At 42.0% G+C, this 14,346-nt stretch overlaps 1 pseudogene; it reads left to right on the top strand.

Annotated features, from left to right (window-relative positions):
* Positions 1-14,346, top strand: part of LOC119490172 — a 49,666-nt pseudogene that overhangs the window by 10,355 nt on the left and 24,965 nt on the right.

A 14,346-nucleotide genomic window follows, 5' to 3' on the forward strand; every position in this document is an offset into this window, starting at 1 on the left:
ATTTTTTTAATATTCAAAGCCTCCATTGATGTTTTCAAATGAAGCTGTGAATGTCTGTCGTCATATTTTATGACATCATCACCCTTAAATAAAAGAAAAAAAGGTGTTATTGTGGTTATATAAATGTAACTTAAAATGAATAGACATGAAATTCAAATGTTGATTTATAATTTGAATGTCAACGTTATGAATGCATCTTCGAAGCTTTTTAAATATTCTGTACAGCCGTACTATAATCTATAAACTATATTCACATCAATATGCCAGTCCTATAGCGGAAGGAATATTACTATCACAAATGGCCATTACTATCTACTGCTGTTAACAGCTTATCACAGACATAGTCTACTGTCTCTTCAAGCAGGAAATACTGACACACACACACACACACACACACACACACATGCTCTCAGTGTCCTTAGTGTTATTAATTAACTGTCCAGGAAGTTGGTCATGAAATGAGGAATGAATGATGGTGTGTGTGTTTGTGAAATCATTAACTACTTTTAGGAGTCTTTAGCTGCACTATGAGATAGATGGCAGATATACTGGACATATACACATACACATAGAAATAGAAAGGACAGTTGAACTCTGGAAGAAAAAGCAGATTTTGTTGGGCAGATCTGTACGAGAATCCACAGAAACTCTGGAAAGAAGAAATGGGTTGAGCTGTTGAAACCAGAAACGTTTGTTTTTTTCTCCTTTTTCTATATTCATCGCCTCTTTCCTTTATCTTTGTGCAGATCTATAGAAATAATATAATATCTCATCCTAATGACGTATTTCATATCTTTGTCTTGTCGTCGTTTCTCATCAGGTTTTTTTTTTAATTGCAAGGTAAAAGTGGCTTCTGTGTGTAGAATATATTCATGGTAAAAACATTATTTTGTAAAGAAATCATGGAAAATGAAATATATGTATCAATAGGTAGCAACAGAAAAAGCATCATCGTCTTGTCCTTAACCGTGTGTAGAGAAGTTGCAGAAAGTCCGATAGTGAGGGAATGAATGAGAGAGAGAAAAAGAGAAAGGGTACAGCAGTCTGGCAGATGGAAAGAGATAAAGACATGACATTTTCCACAATGACAGACGTCTGCTGACTACTAAGTATGTCTGTCTCTCCCTCGGACTCTCTCGTGCCCATTGGCAGGTGGAAATTTACAGCTGTGGTTGTGTCACTGCTTCAGCATTCTGACCAATCACAGAGTCCTATTTAATAGTTTTAATGAGGAAGGGAGGGAGGAGGAAGAGGAAGGGTAGAGTAGAGTTTACTTTTCTATTTCACCTCTCTATTAGAATGTCTTGCACATGTACACATAGAAGACTGAAGTTACCCACTAACCTTTAAAACAGGTTTCTGGCAGTTCATAAGCAATATAAAGGTATTTATAATCATGTTAAACATCATCATTGCTTCAAATGGAGTGAAGAACAAGTCATGAAAGTCAGCATTATACTCCTTACTCCTTGGGCCCGACTTGACATTTACTGTAGGTGTACTCTACTGCCACATCAACTGAATGCTCAAGAGATATTGTTTGTGCAGCGGACTTCTATTTGGGACAAATATTGCTCCTGTAGCTATAAGATTAAAAGTTTGATTCCCATTAAAACTAACATTGTTTTTTTAATCTTCCAGAGTGCAGTTGACTCCATCCTGAAGATGTCTCTGACCTCTGAACTGTCAGCGAAGTATGAGCAGAAAGTAAAACACACAAAAGCTCTAAAAGTGTAGATAGTATAGGCATATACTTAATCACCTCATTTTTAAAGTGAACGTCCTCGTCTTTATTTTTCCAAACAGCCCTTACAGCTCGGAATACCATCTAATTTTTCCTCTCTTCTTTCAGCACGTGTTTTAAAGCTGTTGATTTCAATTGGTTAACCCAGACTAAGAAACTAAAACTACCACTAGTCACCAGTCAAATGCTGGGAAATCTGGAGTTGTGGCTCCTGTGTTGGTCTAGCAGCCACTTAGGCAGGTAGCCAGTCACCGTCAAGTGGTTCTGTTCAAATGTGGAACTATTGAGCTTTTGATGTATTGACAGCAGTATTTAAAGGCTGCTGTTAGTGGGTTTGTTTCAGACCAATTCTCACTCCCAATTCTTTCTTTCTTTCTGTGCTGTTTCTACAGAATGGCACAAAAAGAGAAACTTCAGTGCCTGAAGGATTTCCATAAGGACACTCTGAAGCCATCTCCTGGTAAAAGCCCTGGCACCCGGCCTGAAGACGAGGCAGAGGGCAAACATCCTCAGCGGGAGAAGTGGTCCAGCAAGTTGGACTTTGTTCTGTCCGTGGCTGGCGGCTTTGTTGGTTTAGGGAACGTCTGGCGTTTCCCGTACCTCTGCTATAAGAATGGTGGAGGTAAGGTGTTTCAAATATCTCAACTATTTGTTTCCATATAGGGAAGACGTGCTCATCAAACATGCTCTGCTTTTCCACATTGCTCTTCTTTGAATTCAGGCTGATCATGTTTTCACTCCACCAGGTGCATTTCTCATCCCCTACTTCATCTTCCTGTTTGGCGGAGGTCTGCCGGTCTTCTTCCTGGAGGTTGCCCTGGGTCAGTTCACCTCTGAGGGTGGCATCACTTGCTGGGAGAAGCTCTGCCCCATCTTTACTGGTATGTCACCACTCAATTGAATTGATTATTGGGTAGCATAACATAAAGTCGGTCATAATATGACTAGTTTTAAAGAGTAGCAGACAGAATGGGGGTGGAGGTAAGGGTGGCGGGTGGATGCCGTTTTCACCCTCATCAACAGTGTCCGAGGTGTGTCCTTTCTCATGGGGACTCTTAGACGCTGCTCCTGGAAACCCCTCACTGAACACCATGGAGGAGACCAAACTCAAACCCTAAATGTTGTGTATGGTCCACGGAGTTCTTTTAAAGTTTTAATAACTTGGATGAGGTTGTGCATAGTTATCAAAAAACATTAAACAATCTTGCAAATTTATTGATAAATTGAACACAGAGATTGAAATAACTTTGAGTGGATATGAAGTAGTTTGTCGTATGTGACAATGTGAAAGGGTTGGCTTGTAGTGATAAACCTACAGAGAATTATGACTAAATCTGCCTCTCCCCTCGGCTATACACAGCTTCATACTGAGTTTAGCTGTCCGGCCCACAACATTACTGTTCTGGTTCACTCTCAACACTTTCATAGCTTTTACAGTTGGCAGCTGTTCTCAGCAAAGACAACTCTAAAATCCCACTGTAAACTAACTGCTGTTGGTAGAGACCAAAACCAGAGCTGAAAAAGGGAGAATATTGGCGTAACATTTGACAGAAACACAACTCCAAATGAATGATAATAACAATACAACTGTTTGTTATTTCAACTTAAAAGGAGTCAATGTTCTGTACCCAACTTGTTGGTGCAGCCCCCTGGGGGCCAAAACATCTGGTATTGAAGGTTTATCATTTGTTCAAAGTATGTTTTTGTCCAAAAACTACAATTCTTTGTATGATCACATCAAGTGTTTTATTCTTTGTGAAGATTTAAAAAATATATTTCTTGTGGAAGGTTTTGTCTACTTCAGAGGGTGTATGTAATAGCACTCTAGTTCTAGTCTGGCCACATGATACACATTATATTACATCCATATTATACTGGATACAGTAGATGTCAAACTATTGTTTATAGTACGCGCTCCTCTGCAAACACAACCAACGTATTGCAATAGTTGATGGAACTGTGGTCTGTTGTAGTCAGTTCCACCCACAGCTCTGACTATAGCTCCACCCACTGCCCCCCCCACCCCCCTCGTGGCATCTCACTGACGACTGATGAGCACACAGCACGGTGTCGCCAGCCTTCTCCCGTCCAACTGGGCTTCCATTTTTCCAGACCTCTGTTGTTTTTCACAGAGGAATGGCTGTGCAACATAAGGCTGAGTCATACCAGACTCTCCTCCAATCAGACCGCTGAGACTCTACCTTGCAACCGTTACCAGGCAACCGGCCTGCACTGGTACACCAACACACTGCGGCCTCTATTCTGCTTCAATCTTCTCAAGCTCTCACCTCCTCTCCCGTGAAAACCTTCTCTCTTCTCAGAAAGCACATTTAGAGTTCTTCGATGTATTCCGTGATTTGACTTCTGGGAGGAGTGAGACGTGTTGTTTTCTGTTTTGCCTGTTCAGCCATTCCTTCTTCAGTCTAACCTCTACTATCTCCTCCTTTCTTCCATCATATTTCCTTCCTTTCATCACTTCTTCTCACCTCCCCCCTCTCCTCCTGTTCACTAGCAGCTGATTAAGGTTAATGGATAAATCACTATCTGCTCTAACTATTTTTTTTCTTTTCCTTTTTCATATTCATACTGGCGATTGGTCTTGAGCAAACAGACCTAAACGTCCAATTCGACCTCATGTGTAAATTTACTTCAGTAATCGTATTGCCGTAACCGTTTTTCGTTTCATTATCTTCATTTCATTATTTACTTATGCTGCTGTTCTCGCTTTCGCATTCACTTTCTTCCTTTCAGACACATTATCCCTCCACTGTCTCGCACACAGACACACACACAGACACACACACACACACACACACACACACACACACACACACACACACCGGAGACGGTGTACAGTGTCCCAAATCATACGTTGCTACAGCAACAGTGAGACAACACATCAGAGAGATGAGGAGAGAGAAAGAAAAGAAGCAGAGCAGCGAGATCCAAGGAGCTGTGAGATGGACTGATAAGAAGACGAGAGATAAATAAAGGCAAAGAGAGAGGGTGAATGGACAAAAGGAGAGACTGAGAGGAAAAGAGTGAGACAGAGAAGAGGAGTCAGTGACTGAAAAGGGAGAGAGAGAATGGAAGAAATGAGGAGAGAATGGAAAATAAAAAGAATGAAAGCAGGAAAAGAGAGAGGGAGAATAAGAACAGTTCGATAGATGAGATAGATGATGGAGAGCCTCTATAAACATGGTCTGGAAATATTAATGTTAAGTCTTGTCATGCTAATAGAGAATTATGGATTTGAAGTGAAATGAGAAAGAGAGAATGGAGACATGTGGTTCCAGACATCTCTGATTTTTCATGGATTGAAAGGGGTCTCGTGTTGTGCTCATAAGAAACAACCGGGCCAATCAGAGCTGCTGCTGTCCATCCCAGTCAGCCCTGTCTCATATACAATGATGTTCCATACAAATAAACTGCATTCTCAATTAGGTTTCCAGGGAAATGTATTTTCTACAGGATTACAGCCGCAGTTTTAAACAGTTTTAAACAGTTTTAAACACATGGTTAACGTTGTAAATTGAAACAAAATAAAACACAATAAAACTACTTGGTTAGGTTTATTAAAAAAACAGGGTTTGGCTTAAAAATACAAAATACGCTGATGAGATCAGAGCAGCTGTACAGGTTGTTCTAAGTCCATCTACAGAAAAAACAACTCTTCAAGTTAGAACGCCCTTAGCTTCTGTGCAGACTGAAAATGATATACACAGGATGGACGCTGTACACCGGTCACTACTGATTGATTCCGTCCCAAACTGAAAGTGGCTAACACAGCATGAACACAATGACTGAACACTCAATGGAAAACCAAATTCAATCTAATTACCAGGCAACATGTGATTAGCCTAAACCTGGGAACAGGCAGATTATTTCAATTAAACAACAAATGATTGACACCGACAACGATTACACTCATAACAACTGTTTCCACCAACATACATGTATGTGTTGGTCTTTGCATCCAGGAAGGAGCACATCAGTGGAGGCTGGTCCATCGAGGCAGAGGAGGTTGATTAAAGGCAGAGGAGGAGATTCAAATATTAATACAATTAATTAGCTGACATACACCAGTACCTAATCTCATCATTTATAGTCATTTATAAAATATTTTTCTCTCATCTTTTGGAAAAAATCCATCATTTAATAAATTCTAATTGAAATGCTTCAACAGTGACACCTGCAGGGCAGGTAAGAAAGTGATGGTTGGGGCAAGGGAGGACGAGCGGGTGCTGTCCCGCCTTGAGGCAGGACCTCTTCTATCAATTCAATACATTAATTTTTTTCACATGCTAATCTGTGATTGGCCAAAATATGTAAAATGATGCTCGAAGGGAGGCCATCCTCCCTGGGGTCATTACCAATCAACAACCAGAAGAATACGATATTTACATGGCGTTGGGAGCTCATGGGAGCCCTGTTAGGCTCCCATGAGCAGATGCTACGTGCCATCGCTGAACAACAGGTTTTCCATGATAATATGTTGCGAGAAATACTTACCCAGTTGCAGAAAGCTGGGCAGACTCCACCCGGAATCCAAGCACCAAATTCAGTAATCCTCAAAGCACCTCCAGCTCCGCCCCACAGTTCCATAGCAGCCAGTGAACCCAAGATGCCAACACCTGCCCACTATGACGGGCATCCAGGGAAATGCAAAGGGTTTATTACCCAATGTAGCCTGGTGTTCGAGTTACAACCCTCCATGTTTTACACAGAACGAGCCCGGGTGGCATATATTATATCGCTTCTCTCAGATAAAGCTCTTTCTTGGGCTACTGCACTGTGTGAGAAACAGACTCCGACCTGTTCTGATGCCGCCCTCTTCGTGGCCGAAATGAGGAGAGTTTTTGACTGCGATATAAGCGGCCAGGAAGCGGCCAAACGTCTGATTGGGTTACGTCAGGGCTCCTCCAGTTTAGCGGAGTTCTCTATTCAGTTCCACACCTTAGCTGTTGAATCAGAGTGGAACCGGGAAGCTCTGACGGCCACCTTTATCCATGCCTTATCAGAGAAGGTTAAAGACGAGCTAGCCTCCCGCGATGTCCCCAACTCGCTCGAGGAACTGATTTCCTTGGCGATTCGGGTAGATAATCGAATTTGTGAACGCATCAGAGAGAGAAAGCATGTTCATGCCAGCCCTATGTCGGAGATGGATTTTGGCATCTCTCACTCATCATCTCTCACACGCCCAAACCACTCCGGGGGCCTTCGATCAGTGACGAACCCATGCAAACTGGCACACACGGCTCTGTCGGGCAGAAAGAGAGAAGCGGATGAACAGTGGTCCTGTCTGTACTGTGGGAAGGCTGGCCACTTCATTCGTACGTGCCCAGTAATGCAGAAGAAAGAGGTACTGGGAAACGAGTAGACTCATCAGAACGAGGAGGTTCTGCAGAGTCTGAATAATCCCCTCCCGATAGTCAATAACCGCACCTTTCTGTCCGCTGAATTGTCATTTGGTATGACAAATACAATCTTCCCGCTTTTGTAGATTCAGTTGTGGCTGCTAGTTTCATTGACTCAACCCTGGCCCAAAATCTTAAACACTGTGAAGAACCGCTACCCCCCTCATGTGCACGGCGTTTGAGCGCTTGCAAGGTGCTTCCATCTTCAACAATTTGGACCTTAAGAACGCCTACAACTTGGTGCGCATACGTGAGGGGGATGAGTGGAAGACGGCGTTCAACACCCATCAAGGGCATGACGAGTACCCCGTCATGCCTTTCGGTCTTTCGAATGCTCCGGCAGTCTTCCAGGCATTCGTTAACGATGTTCTTAGGGACATGCTGGAACAATTTCTTTACATTTACTTGGATGACATCCTTATTTTTTCGAAGTCCTACGAGGAGCATGTGTAGATCTTGTGCTGAAGATGTTGTTGGAGCACCAACTTTACGTCAAGGCAGAAAAATGTGTGTTCCACACCTCCACAGTCAGCATTTTGGGGTATATTGTATCACAGGGCAGCGTGAGGATGGACCCCAGCAAGGTCAAGACAGTACTGGAGTGGCCTCAGCCTGACTCTGTGAAACAAGTTCAGCGTTTTTCTGAGCTTTTTTCTTGTCAGTGACAGGGTTTATCAAAAAGATCAGTTCTGGTTTTAGGGTTTCCTTCAAAACCAGTATAGTACTGATTATTTGGTTGATTTAATATCTGCATGATCAAGACCAATATTTCAGGGATTTATTGGCAGATATGAAATTTTTTTTCTAAGAAGGCCAATAGCACCAAGTTGTATCACCATGACACTAAACAATATTACAGACAGTTCTTTCTTCAGGCTCAATCCTGCAGAGATACTCTATCCTTCCACATTCCACTGGGAAGCATCACGTGGGAAGTGACACTAGATATTCTTTCAGTGGTTATGTACGTTTAAAGGATCAGTTGTAAATGTAAAAAAACACTGAGCGAGGTCAGCCGAGGTCAGCAAATGTGCACAAGAAATGACATCATGGAGGAGGTCGCATGTTTGGTTGATCGGCATTGTTCCTTGTGATCCGAGCACGTGATTGTCTTCATGTGGAGGTGTGTGTCGGTGTGTGTGTGTGTGTGTGTGTGTGTGTGTGTGTGTGTGTAGGTGTGTGTATGTGTGTGTCTGTGTGTGTGTGTGTGTAGGTGTGTGTGTGTGTGTGTGTGTGTGTGTGTGTGTGTGTGTGTCTGTGTGTGTAGGTGTGTGTGTGTGTGTGTGTAGGTGTGTGTGCGTCTGTGTGTGTAGGCGTGTGTGTGTGTGTGTGTCTGTGTGTGTATGTGTGTGTCTGTGTGTGTGTGTGTGTCTGTGTGTGTAGGTGTGTGTCTGTTTGTTTAGTATGGAGATGCTTGGCAGCTGCTAATTAGCGGAGTGATTAAAAGAACATGATGGAATAGTTCACACGTTCACACACTTTCTCACACACATGCACACACACGCACACACACACACACACACACACACACACACACACACACACACACACACACACACACACACAGATGGCCAATGACGTTGAAGGACATTAATTGTCAGCAGTGTGTTCTAACTGATTAGTACACAAACCACACACACAGAAGTTGTACTAATATACTTGTGAGGACCCTCAATTGACCACAATCATTACTTAACCTTTAACCTAAAACCTAATCCATGTTCCAATCTGGACCCAAATCCCAACTCCTACACCTGTTCCCATTTTCTTATCTTTATATCCTTGTGTAGTAGAAACACACACACACACACACACACAGTCCTGATCCTGTGTTTACCACCAGTTCTGTCTCAAGGCCAGTATCGACGCAGTAAAAGCTGATTGCTGTAGACCTCGAGGAGACTAAATGTACTCTGTGTAATTATGCTAATGTGAAATATATCAACATGGATGCTACTGACATTTGAGTTTTTATATTCAATTTCTTAACCTCTTAAAGCACTGCATCAGATTGACATCATTTTATAGCATTTCCATGCCATTTAGCCTGAGGACCATGTTTATATAACACAGTTGTGTGGGTCTGAAGAAACGTGGCTCTGGCAGAATCAACGAGGACGACCAACAGGCTCAAACAAAAGCACAAATCTAAGTGTCATCCTGTTCATCTCTCGAGAAAAAATGTACAAACAATTGTTTGTGAAAGTGAAGTGAAGATACACAATTAGTATGTATCTTTTATCCACCGAACATCATCTGTGTCCGGTATCATTTCATGAAATGTGACACTTGTTTCATCATGAACTCACTCCTGTTAAATCCTGTTTTCTGGACAATCCAAGTTCAGCACTAAAAACCTTCCTGTTGCACTAAATGTGACACTAGAGGGACGAACGTGTTGAAATGGAGGGGGTTTGAAGAAGTTGACCGTGGAAATGTCAGTATCCTCTATTTGGCCCTCAGTTTAAGCCCCAGATGTTGTTGCTTTTGATGCCTCGGCGTCAAGCAGCAGCCGTGGCTGGAAGCATTCTGTTTCTGGGTTGTCCGTCCATACGTCCATCTGTTCGTCCGTCCGTACGTCCATCTGTTCGTCCGTCCCAACCATTCTTGTGAACTTGTTATCTCAGGAACACCTTGAGGGAATAAATGTCCACTTGTACTCCAGGATGAAGTGATCTGATTTCAAGGTCACTGTGATGTTACATCCGTTCCGTTCTCTTGAGAGCAATATGGCAGAAACGCCTGGAGGGAATTTCATTCCATCAAAACATCCACTTTACGCACCGATCCAACTTTTTCATTCCTGATACCGATACCTGGGCTTTGGGTATCGGCCGATACAGAGTACTGAGCTGATACCTGGGCTTTGGGTATCGGCCGATACAGAGTACTGATCCGATACCTGGGCCTTGGTATTTGACGATTCAGAGTACTGATCCGATACCTGGGCCTTGGGTATTTGACGATTCAGAGTACTGATCCGATACCGGTGTTTAATTAATAAGATGTATGCCTCACTGTGTGGAAGTGACTGGATTACACTTTTGGCCATAACTCAAGAATTAAAATGCTAATTATGACAATTTCACACAAATTTTCTGACATGATGAAATTGTGAAGTGATGAACATGAAGAGGGTTCAGTTTAGGTCATTATTTACTTGTATTATCTATATCTGTTGCTATCTCTTCTGCTGACATGTTACCAGAAAAGTTGATGACATTGTGACCTTCAGCTGAAGTCTTCTTGTATCATCACTTTGACCCTTGACCTCCCTCCTCCCTCCTCTCTCCAGGTATTGGTTATGCCTCCATTATAATCGTGTCCCTGCTGAATATCTACTACATCGTCATCCTGGCTTGGGGGCCTCTACTACCTGTTCCAGGTAGGTTGGGGGGAAAAATAAAAAGTCATCTCTCTTTCATTTCCTTTTCTATCACTTCCATCCAGAAATGACTTCCATTGTAGAAATACTGCAGGATGTTTATTGATTTTCAACCCTCTACGTACTGGCTAGCAGGAATGTCAGTGGAGCAGCAAAATGAATATTTAATAAAAAGTAAATCATAATAATAATAATAAATTCATTTAAACGCTTTTCTGGAACTCAAAGACGCTTAAATCATAATTTCCTACCCATCCAATGAACACAATGTAAGCCAACCACATTATTCCTGCTTTTTAGAAGGAATATATTATAATATATATATAATAATAATAATATAATAATAAATTGGACTTATATAGCGCCTTTCAGAAACCCAAGGACGCTTTACAAAGGGGCCACACAAAATCATACTAATAAATAACACAGAGGAGAAACTATAAGCTAAGTAATTAAAAGAGTGATGTGAGGTCATAGGCCTTGATGCACAGGTGGTGTTTGAGGTGTTTTTTGAAAGTGTCCAAGGGTGAAGCATTTCTTATTTCAGGAGGGAGAGAGTTCCAGAGGGTGGGGGGCCGCGACGCTGAAGGCTCTGTCGCCGAATGTTCTCAGCCGGGTGTGGGGGATGGAGAGCAGACAAGTGTCAGAGGATCGTAGTTTCCGGGATGGAGTGTAGGGGTGGAGAAGGTCGGTTAGGTACTGAGGGACAAGGGCATGGAGGGATCTGTATGTGAAAAGGAGGAGTTTATAGGTGATGCGGAGACTTGATTGGAAGTCAAATATATATATATATTGCTATTTTTGCAAAACTCTCTTTTGTTTGACAAAATATAAATCAAGTCCAAAAACATCACTTTTGCTTTTGTAATGACTCAGTCTTTCCAAGAGTGTATCAGGTCAATTTGGCCGATCCAGTGTCGCTAATGCCCGCACGCAGCAGTATGAAGATCTCTGTGTATGTGTGTGTGTGTGTATATACATAATATATAGGGATGTGTTTGTGTATCAGGTCAAAGCATACAAGATTCAATCAATAACTTATCGTATCTCACTCAACAAAGTGCATGTGTGTGTATTGATGGAAATAATAATCTGTGTTGTTCTTCAGTCTGCCTAGAGGGCCAAATGGCTGTTCTAATATATTATGTTGCACTTGTGAGAGAAAAAGAGAGTAAAGAAGCAAATGTAACATCAAATAAATGTAATAACTGAGTAAAGTCAAACTAGAACATATAAAGTAGAAAAAAAGAGAAGAATCACAGAAACTGGGAAAAGATTGATCATGTTTTGTAGCATTATCTGAGTTTTCACTGTGGCAACAAGCGTTTAAACGTGTTACAAATGAAACCAAACCAACTGCTGTGCTGTATTTGAACTGAAGTACAGTAAAATGTTAGCAAAGAACAGTGTTCATATTAATGCCCCATGTTCAGAGTACTCTGTTATCTATCCTACAGCCTCCTTGAAGTCTTTGAGAACTGCTTTAAGGCTGATCCAATAACCTAAATCCCTGTGATGTTGCCCCGTAACCCCGAGCAGGGGCCTTTTGAGTCTTGACAGACTACAATGAAGGTGGTTCATATTTATGGTACTAAAGGACAGAAGGTGTTGAATCCCCGAGGAAAAACTCAGCTGCCAAACTTGGTACAAACATAATAGAATGCATTATTTGTTGGTACACAGTTGGAAGTGTCTTGGGTTTATTATTTTCTATATCAGGACACCTTAGAGTATGTTATCACACTGAGGCCATGACCACCTATCATTGACAAAAACAGAAGCTCCATTCACCCAGTATGTCTTTAGTCAATGATTTCAAAGAGGTTAAACTGTCGAGTGGAACTATGAAAACACACGCCAGCCAATCGGGACGCAAAGTCTCAAAGCTAAGTTGACTTCAATGGAACTTGTGTTTTTTTACGTGTGCGTTTCAGTGTTTTCAGCCGGAGCTGCCCTGGGCCAAGTGCAATCAGCCCTGGAACACTCCCCGCTGCATCGAGGACACCTACCGCAAGAACAAATCCCTTTGGCTGCTGCCAACGCCTCCAACTTCACCTCCCCCCGTCACCGAGTTCTGGGAGTGAGTTCCATAAGACCACACATACAGGCTCACTTGCATAACCACACAACATTTCATCATATGTGATGTGTCATGTTCTGTTTAGTTGAGGTCTAGTCTAGCATACCCAGACCTATCTCCACAGCGCTGTGTCAGCTCTAAAGGTCCTGGCTGCACCAGTGGGCAACCTCCGGGTCTGAGAAGTGAAGCCAGTGCTGAAGTGCCTAAAACTGTCATTCTTTCTAACAGCCAGCAGGGGGCGACTCCTCTGGTTGCTAAAGAAGTCTATGAGAAAATGGGCCTACTTCTCATTTGATTTATTACCTCAGTAAATTGTAAACATTTGTTTATGGTCTCAATCACTATTTTTAAGTCTTCTTCAATACATCGTGATGTTCATATTAGTAAATGATGGTCCCATTTACAGTGCAGTAGAACATAAAGTAGTAAGGTATGGTTCAGGACGTGGCTGACCTTGTGATTGATGCTACCACGGCGTCGTCCAGTCTTATACTTTAACCCTTTCACCGTGTGTTTTCACTTCATGAAAGTTTAGTGGAACATTTTGGCCTAAAAAATGGGTCTTGTTCAGTTATTTGGTCATTACACATAGAAACACTTCCAATAAGTTGAAATTGATTAAATGGTCTCTAGCTTTTGGTCACCGTGTCATGAAGTGCTATGATTGCACAGATGGACACGCACGCTCATAGAACTTTCCTCTATGTTGCAGACATAATGTGCTGGGTATCTCCAATGGTATAGAGGATATCGGTCCTGTTAAATGGGACCTGGCTCTGTGTTTACTGCTCGTCTGGGTCATCTGCTTTTTCTGCATCTGGAAGGGAGTCAAGTCCACTGCAAGGTAAATCAATGTTCCTGTTACCCTCTACTGTCCTGTATTTATTGTTTTTTTATTACTGCTTGTGTTTTACACTGTCAATCAAGAAAACCAAGATTTTGTTCCCTCTTCAACTTGCTGAACTAGAAATAGTTTCAAAAACTGAAATGCCAACTTTTAGCATTGCTCTATCATACGTGGCTGCCGGAAACCATGACAGGGTGATGCTCATAGACTTGTTCACTGTGGTCTTACCAAGAGGACAATAGGGGCTATGTTCAAACTGAGAGCAGGGAAAGTCAAGTCTTTCTAAAGGCCTGGGTGGGCTGAGGAAGTGGCAAATGCCTGCGCTTCCAGTTTTGTGGGTCTAAATCTCTCTTTCCCTGTTTGATAAAACAGAAATTGAACAATCTTTTTTGAGCCCAGACATCAGAATAATTGAAAGACACAAAAAATAGCATTACAAATAGTCTGATCTGAGCTGATGTGTTTATTTAGGCAAGGCTTGACTTGGGTGGCAGTAGTTCTCAGGAGGAATAATTCAATACTGTCAGGCCAACATCTGGTTCCACTTTGCTCTTGTAGATCCTCCCAAAGATACTGTGCTTCCAAGCAGTATTTCCTCCGACATATACTGTATATCAGCTGATCTTTAAGACTTCCATACAGAAAACCAACGGTTTGAATGTTCTCCAATGTATGCAAGTTGAACAGGAAACAGCGGGACATTTTACAGTTTAAAACACAGTGCTCTCATCTGGAATAACTATGGAATGGACACACTGTTTTTAAAACATATCGCTACAGCAATATCTTTCACTTATTGATATGTGCAATTGGCATTGTGTAATTATCTAAATGTGAAAGAAATGGTCTGACATTTTGAGGATTCATATTCTG

The sequence above is a fragment of the Sebastes umbrosus genome, chromosome 1 (genome assembly GCF_015220745.1).
Source record: "Sebastes umbrosus isolate fSebUmb1 chromosome 1, fSebUmb1.pri, whole genome shotgun sequence".
NCBI lineage: Eukaryota > Metazoa > Chordata > Actinopteri > Perciformes > Sebastidae > Sebastes > Sebastes umbrosus.